A 9,510-nucleotide genomic window follows, 5' to 3' on the forward strand; every position below is an offset into this window, starting at 1 on the left:
TTTACTGACCCAAAAAGAGTGACCATGTCACATATCCCAGCTGTAGATGCTCCAGTTAGAATGAATGTCCAAGAAGGACAAAATCAACTTGCTAATGAGTCTAAGGCACGCTTCAAGCGTGGTAGATCTATCGGTTCTAAAGATAAAAATCATCGGAAAAAAAAGGAGCAGAAATTGGTAATAATGAAACCGAGGTAATAACTACAAATGAAAAATCTCCTGAAGAGAACATGACACAAGAAGAAATTCAGGTACCTGATAATGAAGAGATCTCAACTAACTATGTCATGTCTGGAATGAAATGGAACCGAAAGCAAATCGACGTCGATGATATTTTTGCATATAATGTAGCAGTTGATCTTATGGATGAGGATCATGAACCAAAATCTATTGAAGAGTGTACACGAAGAAGTGATTGGCCAAAATGGAAAGAATCAATAGATGCTGAATTAAAATCTATTGCAGAAATAGCAGTGTTTGGACCTGTAGTCCATACACTTAAAGGTGTAAAATCAGTGGGATATAGATGAGTTTTTGTGCGAAAGAGGAATGAAAATGGTGAGATTGTGAGATACAAAGCACGTTTAGTTTCTCAAGGATTTTCACAAATACCAGGAATTGACTATTAAGAGACATACTCTCCTGTGGTGGATGCTACTACATTCAGGTTCCTTATCAGTCTGGCGATAAAGGAAGGACTTGATTTACGCTTAATGGATGTAGTCACAGCTTACTTATATGGCCCACTAGATACTGACATTTACATGAAAGTCCCCGAAGGATTTAAACTGCCAGAAGCAGCAAATTCTAATTTTCGAATAAGTTATAGCATAAAGCTAAATCGATCTCTTTATGGACTGAAACAATCAGGACGTATCTGGTATAATCTCCTAAGTGAGTACTTGTTAAAAGAAGGCTATAAAAACGATCATATCAGTCCATGTATCTTTATAAAGAGATTTGAGAAAGGATATGTTATAATTGCAGTGTATGTTGATGATTTAAACATTATCGGAACTCCTGAAGAGATTTCAATTACAATGGATTACTTGAAGAAAAAGTTTGAGATGAAAAATCTTGGAAAAACAAGATTTTGTTTGGACTACAAATTGAGCACCTTAAGAATGGAAGCTTAGTGCATCAAGAAACTTACACAGAAAAGGTGGCTGAACGATTTTCTATGGATCAAGCACATCCTTTGAGTAGTCCAATGGTGGTAAGATCACTCGATGTGAATAAAGATCCCTTCCGCCCTAGAGAGAAGAATGAAGAAGTTCGTGGTCCTGAAGTACCATACTTAAGTGCTATAGGGGCATTAATGTACCTTGCCAGTCATACAAGACCTGATATATCATTTGCAGTGAATCTATTGGCAAGGTTTAGTTCATGCCCAACTCGTAGGCATTAGAATGGGATTAAACATATACTTCGATACCTCCAATGTACGAAAGACATGGGAATATTCTTTCCTAACCCATCCACAGAAGGATTGATTGGTTTTGCAGATGATGGATACATGTCTGATCCCCACAATGCTAGATCACAAACATGATATGTGTTTACTTGTGGTGGAACTGCTATCTCTTGGCGTTCGATGAAGCAAACAATTGCAGCTACTTCTTCCAACCACGCAAAGATTTTAGCCATTCATGAAGCTAGTCGCGAGTGTGTATGGTTAAGATCCGTCATTCAACATATACGGGAAGATTGTGGTATATCTACAGGGAAAGAATCCCTAACAGTCATGTATGAGGATAATGCTGCATGTATCGCTCAACTCAAAAATGGATACATCAAAGGAGACAGGACAAAGCACATTCTACCAAAATTCTTTTTTACCCATGATCTACAGAAAAATGGAGATGTTTGTGTCGTTCAAGTTCGTTCAAGTGACAATTTAGCTAACTTATTCACCAAAGCGCTACCCACTTCTACTTTCAAGAAGTTGGTTCATCTTATCGGATTACGTCGTCTTAAGGATCTTGACGTTTGTATACATAAGGGGAAGTAATTGCGCGCTGCACACTTTTTCCCTTAACCATGGTTTTCTCCACCGGGTTTTCCTGGTAAGATTTTCAACGAGGCAGCATCATACGTGCATAATAGACAACAAAGAAAAGTGTTATATTTATTGTGATGTCAATTATAAAAAGTCTTGTTCACCAAAATTTACTTGTACTTGGTCTCCAAGCTAAACCTTCGTATTGTATTTCTATATAAAAAATTCATTATTCATAGAATACGATAGACCGATTCCTCTCTTCTCTTGTCTTCTCTTCTCTATTTACAACATATTCAAAGAAAGAAAACATGTAACACGTAGATGCATATATAAATTAAGTAAGTGAAATGAAAATTACGTAGATGCTTTTTGGAATATCAGGTTAACTAATGATAGACTAGAGAGACAGGAGATGGCCCATCAAATTGCTAGGGTGCTTTAGTTCTTTATTTTTCAACCGATAGACCTATCAGATTATTTTCTCTTCATTTGATATGTACAATTAGCATTTAAGAATTGGTAACTATTTCAACTTTATTTAAATATTTATTATCATGTTTCCATTCAGCTTAGCAATCATTGTCATATATCGAATATTGCCGCACTATTTATGTGTATCAAAAGAAAACAATAATACTGGAAAGAACAATTAACACAATCATTCAAAAACTGTTTTCTGTGTTACGCTGAACTTTCTATAACGTATGGTCCACTTTGAAATATCAATGTATTCAAGTAATACTCGTAGCGAGAGCTGCAAAACGATACTACTATTTGTCCTTTGTTTTAATTCTTCCGAATTCATTGAAAACTATATCTTATTGGGTCATGTGTTTTTGACTTTTTCTCCTAACCATAAAAAAAAAAGAAAAACCGAGCAATCAGTCTTCTGCATAGAAAACGGCCCCACGGCAAAATTTGGCAATCAAATCATCAAGGAAAAGAAAATATGAAATGTACAACAATATCGATTAATCGTAGTATCATCAGGGAAAAGAAAATATGAAATGTACAACAAATATTTGTCTCGACATTTTTAATGCAAAAGCATTAGAGGCATTTTGCTCAAAAAAAGCATTAGAGGCGTATTGTAAAATATTAGGGTTACGTATCCCACATCGAAAATTCAATGAAACATTGACTAATATATAAAAGATTATGGTCAATCTACTAATTATTAATTGGTTTTAAGTTGAAAGTTCATAATAAACATGAATTTAACATAAAAGAGAAAAACTAATAGACTTCAAGCAAGGTGTATACTGAATATTAGTTTTTTTTGAATAAAAAAATCTTTGAAATTTTCTACACATTAGTGTTAGTTTTTTTTAATATAGGCTTAAAAATTTAATCAGTTTTCGGTTTGGGACATAACAACAGAATAAACCATTTTACACACCTGAATTTGTTTTCTACCAATTAACTGAATAAACTGATATATAAACTGATTTTGGTTTAATTCAGAATGAATAATAACACCCAATACTGAATTGAATAACCTAAATAAATTCGGAACTAAACCAGAATTTAGTTCTGTTTACTTCAGTGTCATTTTCTAAAAACCGAAAATCCGATAACTGAATAAACCAACCTGAAAAAAATCGTATAAACCGAATGCCCAGCTATTATACCGAGATAAAAAGAAATACTGTTGTTAATTATGTTTTTGTAAGACTAATCTGCCACTTGTTTACTTTATACAGAATCTAAAGAAAGTGGAAGGTGTCAATTATGATCCAGACCGGCTCAACACGTGTGTCCCAATACCCGGCGGCTTGCCAGGTTTGTGTTGGCCCCATAAGACAGGTCTTATTCGACGGTTGAAATTTTTGTGACTATTTTTGTGGTCTATGTGCCAACTTGTATTAAACTAAAGTAACAAAAAATGAAATAAAAGACTATTTATTTGTTCAGCCTGGTTATAAAAGGCCAGGTCCATCGCACACATGAGCCTTACATCTAATGGACTGCATTCGCTGTTTCTTACCCGAGAAGGTTTGTTACTTTTCCAACCTCTATACGCTTTCGATTCTGATTCCAGTGCGAGATTATATGTGATACATACACTGATACACCGATACACGTTTAATGATAACACTGATACATAATATATGTGATGATCATAATCATCCCCTATATATTAATTTAGTATCTTTTAAAAAGTTATAACCTGAATTTTGTAAAAATTTAAAAAAAAAACCTCAGCAATTGTGTATGCGTTCTAAATCATATTTCAAATAATTCTAGAGCACCTATATAAACTATAGTCTAAAAACTATACTTTCTAGCAAAATAATATTTTGCATGCTATAGTTGGTCGCATATATCAAATCTTTATTGTTTCAAAGGCTTTCCTTAAATAAAATCTATGGAATTACCTAATGTGATTAAAAACATATATATATATAGCTATTAATGATTTTAAACAATAAAGATTTGATAATAATTTGTATATTTTTTATCATTTTTTTATTTCTTTATTATTAAAATAAATTACATAATTATATTAATCATGTAATAAAAATCTAGATTTTTTTTGTATATTTTGTATTTTGAATTTTTCAAAACGGGTATAAATTACTAAAACTGTTAAAAGTCTCACATAAACTTTTATGATCAATGTTTAAATTTTTTTCTATATTAAGATACAATGATAATAAGACCATATGAAGAAAAAATTTTATTTTAATAGGTTTTTCTGTTAATATATATATATATATATTTCGTATCGTTTAAATTAAACTGTACATCGTATGAAAATGTAAACTTATATTTTGATATTTGCATTGAATATATATTGAAAAGTTAATATTTTAATTTTGAAATCTTCATTGTTTTATAAATGATTATAAATTATTGAAATTATCCCACGTTAAAAACCAATTAGCATTTAGTTCTTTATTTTCAACAGATAGACCTATCAGATTATTTTCTCTTCATTTGATATGTACAATTAGCATTTAAGAATTGGTAACTATTTCAACTTTATTTAAATATTTATTATCATGTTTCCATTCAGCTTAGCAATCATTGTCATATATCGAATGTTGCCGCACTATTTATGTGTATCAAAAGAAAAAGAACAATTAACACAATCATTCAAAAACTGTTTTCTGTGTTACGCTGAACTTTCTATAACGTATGGTCCACTTTGAAATATCAATGTATTCAAGTAATACCCGTAGCGGGAGCTGCAAAACGATACTACTATTTGTCCTTTGTTTTGATTCTTCCGAATTCATTGAAAACTATATCTTATTGGGTCATGTGTTTTTGAGTTTTTCTCCTAACCATAAAAAAAAAAAAAAAAAACGAGCAATCAGTCTTCTGAATAGAAAACGGCCCCACGGCAAAATTTGGCAATCAAATCATCAAGGAAAAGAAAATATGAAATGTACAACAAATATTTGTCTCGACATTTTTAATGCAAAAGCATTAGAGGCATTTTGCTCAAAAAAAGCCTTAGAGGCGTATTGTAAAATATTAGGTTTACTTATCCCACGTCGAAAATTTAATGGAACATTGGCTAATATATAAAGGGTTAGGGCAATTTCATTAATTATTAATTGGTTTTAAATTGAAAGTCCATAATAAACATGAGTAGGGAAAAACTAATAGACTTCAAACAAAGTGTATACTGAATATTAGTTTTTTTTTTTAAAAAAAAAATCTTTGAAATTTGCTACACATTAGTATTAGTTTTTTTTAACATACGCTTAAGAGCATGATTATTGGGGGTTTTTAGCGGAATATAAGAACCCGTCTCTTAACTTTTAACTATAAAAGCTAAGAACTGGTTCTTAAATAAGAGTTTTAAGAACCGGTTCTTAACTTTTTTAGTTAAAAATTAAGAGACGGATTCTTATATTCCGTTAAGAACCTCACCCTAAGAACCCTCCAATACTAAGGGCATGTTCGTTTGATTGGTTGGTTGGAAACTAAACACAAAAGACTAAGGGCATGTTCGTTTCTCCATCAGGATGGACCATCTGGATGGACCATCTGGATGGAAATGAGAGCTTTGTTCGTTTAGGCACTAAAAGTACAACTCATTTAGATGGATCATTCGGATGACTTTCAGAAATTTAGGCTTAATTTTAAAGTACATTCAGCTGAACCAATTTGGACCATTTGAATGGAAATGGTTCATTCAAAATGGCATAATGCCTATTTTGTCACACACAAAAACTGATAAAATTACAAAAATGCGTTTTCATGCGAAAACTTAAAAACTATTTTTTCACCCCAAAACTGCAAAAACGCATTTTCCTGCCAAAATCGAGAAATCTCGTTTTCTCACCAAAACCGAAAAATCTCGTTTTCTCGCCAAAACCGAAAAATCTCGTTTTCTCGCCAAAACCGAAAAATCTCGTTTTCTCGCCAAAACCGAAAAATCTCGTTTTCTCGCCAAAACCGAAAAAACTCGTTTTCTCGCCAAAACCGAAAAATCTCGTTTTCTCGCCAAAACCGAAAAAATCTCGTTTTCTCGCCAAAACCGAAAAATCTCGTTTTCCCGCTAAAACTGAAAAATCTTGTTTTCTCGATAAAACCGAAAAATCTTGTTTTCTTGCCAAAACCGAAAAATCTCGTTTTCTCGCCAAAACTGCAAAAATCTCGTTTTCCCGCCAAAACCAAAAAAATTCGTTTACTCGCGAAAACCGAAAAATCTTGTTTTATCGCCATAACTGAAAATCACGTTTTTCCACCAAAACTGAAAAATCTCATTTTCCCGCCAAAATCGAAAAATCTTGTTTTCCCGCCGAAACGAAAAAAACTCGTTTTCTCGCTAAAGCCGAAAAATCTTGTTTTCTCGCTAAAGCCGAAAAATTTTGTTTTCTCGCGAAAACAAAAAAAATCTCGTTTTCTCGCCAAAACCAAAAATTGTATTTTCCCGCCAAAACCGAAAAATCTTGTTTTTCCGCTGGAACCGAAAAATCTTGTTTTCCGCCTAACAACAAAAACGTGTTTTCCCGCTAAAACCAAAAAATCTCGTTTTCCCGCCAAAACCGCAAAAACCTGTTAATTTTGAAACAATTTTAATGATAATACAGCTAAAATTAATATCAAATATATGATTAAAACAACACAAAAGTATTCTGGTAGTTTATTTACTAAACTAATTTGGATGGAAATGAAAATAAAGAAACAAACATAAGATACATTTAAATGATTCATCTAGATGAACTATCTGGATGGACAAACAAATAGTAAAAAAATCTGAATGAATTATCTGAATAGATCATGTAAATGAATCATGTGAATGGAGATGATAAATGGTGAAAAGAAGAGCCCCTAAAGTGAATCATAAACCGCTCGCTGATTATTCATTAGGTGATATATATATAAAAATGCTGATAACTTTCGTGAAAATTCTATCTATTACTTGCACTACAAGAAATCAACGTCAAAGCCGATGAATTTTACCGACGACTTCTCTCCTTGGAAAGTTTACGACGGGTTTCTGATCAATTTTTGAGAACATATGATTCTTGTCGGAAAATTCTCGAAACTTTGCTTTAAATCAATATTCTCTGTAATTTGTCCTAAATCAATGTCCGTACGTTGTCGGAAACAAAATAAAATTGCGAGGAGCTTGTTTTCTCGGAAAGTTCCGAGAACATGTTGTCGGTATTTTCTCAGGCCAATCAAAATCCCGACGATTAATATGCTTCTCGGTACGGCGTCATAGAAACTGACAAACGTTCGTCGGAGTTCTCTTGGTTCGTCATGTCGGCAAGTGAACTGTTTCCAACTTTACTTGAACAACGCAGTCATCTGATTCAGATTGAATAGTTTCAGATTTTGTTTTAATCAAGTAACAGTTATGAATCTGTAAGTAAACTCATTTCAGCCATGCATATGTAAACATTAATCGATTTCGTTGTGATCCCAAATCTCTATTTTCCCAGTTCGATATCTCTTGATATATTCAAAGATGATACAAAATTGTAACATGTGGCCAAACTAGATGTGTCGTTTAGAAAAAAAGGGTCTGGATGCAGAGCTATAAACTTTTTGTGAAGATAATAAAAAGAAAAGGAAAATATAATATAATGCACTATATCTAATATTTCTATCTTTCTCTTGTCCACATATCTTTCTTTTCTTATCTTCTCCTATTTTCTTCAATCTCTGTCAAAGAGTTGATCTTCTGTTGCGCAACGGTGTAAAGCGATATCTTCACGAGCTTATTCTGGATTCGGTGGCCTCCTCGCAATCGTTTTATCTAGTGATCTCTGCCGCCGATTTGAGGAGGTGGTGCTTCTGCTGGTGCTGATTCTTCCAATTTGGTCCCGGTTAGTGTGCTCTCTGCCTCTTTCTAGTAAATTCGTTTTTCTCCTTTTCTCCTTTTCTCCTCTTGTCTCCTTTCCCTTCCTCTGTTTATTTTAGTGCTTTCAGATTTGTTTTCTCTTTGAACTGACACCACCGCCGCTTCAACACCTTGCACCGCCACCATCACCACCGAAACTCCCTCCACCGCCATTGCTGCTACTCCACCTCCACCATCACGGCGACCTTCGCACTCTACACCACACCGCCGCATCTCAACGACTATTAGATTATAAGTTTTATTTTTGTTTTCGTTTAATTTTATAGAACTTTTTTAATTTCTTTATTTGTAATATATATTTGATAATTTAAATTTTATTGTGAGTTTTATTTGTATTTCATTATTTGTTTTTTTTATTTAAAAATATTAGTTTCTCGGAAGATCATCGCTAATATTTCTCGGAAGCTTATCGGGATCTTCCGATCACTTTCCCATAAATTGTTCCGACAAAATTTGTTAACGGAAAGTACCGACTAACTTCCCACAAACCGAGATTTCGCAGACCCAAACTCCGACTAAAATCTGATTGTCGGGAAGTAATCAGTAATGACCATTACCGACCAACTGCCGATTAATACGCCCGTCGGAGGATAAGCTTTATTCTTGTAGTGTTGATATATTCAATATAAGTGTTGGTTTTTTTGATGTGTGTGAGGAGAAGATGAGCAATCTGACATGTCTTATCCTTCTATTCGTAGGAGAAGCCTAAAGACGTGCAATCTCGATCACATTTTTTTCTGACTCAGCCAGTACGAGATTCGCGTGTTAGACCCAATGCATGATGTCTTCGTCTCTCGGGGTAGTACGATGATTTTGAAAGTGGTTTATGTGAGTGTGTGTGTTTATATCTAATATTCTCTGATCGTCTTCGTTTGAAATGTCAAAAGAAAAAAAAATTTCAAAAAATTAAAATGGCAATTTGCCTTGTATTTAAAGAAATTGGTGCTATAGAGGGAGTGACGGTGACGTGTGTAAGTTGTATTTTGATAAGGTACAGTTGGAATCTAGGATATTTTCTAAGTTTAAGTTTTGATTTTCAAGTACTTCATATTCAAATAATATAAAAGTGACTCATGAAATGCATGTATGCCGTTTACTATAAATAGGTTTAGTGCCATTTAATTTGGACAACGTATAAAAAATTAGGTTTTGAGGATATCTTTATAGATTTGTTTGA

The 9,510-nt window shown here is 33.2% G+C and overlaps 1 long non-coding RNA gene across 1 annotated transcript; it reads left to right on the forward strand.

Moving 5' to 3' along the window:
* The first annotated feature begins 7,973 nt into the window (after positions 1-7,973).
* On the forward strand, positions 7,974-8,713 carry LOC125604696. Its single transcript, XR_007336399.1, has 2 exons — positions 7,974-8,298; positions 8,402-8,713. It is a non-coding gene; the product is annotated as an uncharacterized LOC125604696 (long non-coding RNA).
* The last annotated feature ends 797 nt before the right edge of the window (positions 8,714-9,510 follow it).

Source organism: Brassica napus, unplaced genomic scaffold (genome assembly GCF_020379485.1).
Source record: "Brassica napus cultivar Da-Ae unplaced genomic scaffold, Da-Ae ScsIHWf_598;HRSCAF=890, whole genome shotgun sequence".
Classification (NCBI taxonomy): domain Eukaryota; kingdom Viridiplantae; phylum Streptophyta; class Magnoliopsida; order Brassicales; family Brassicaceae; genus Brassica; species Brassica napus.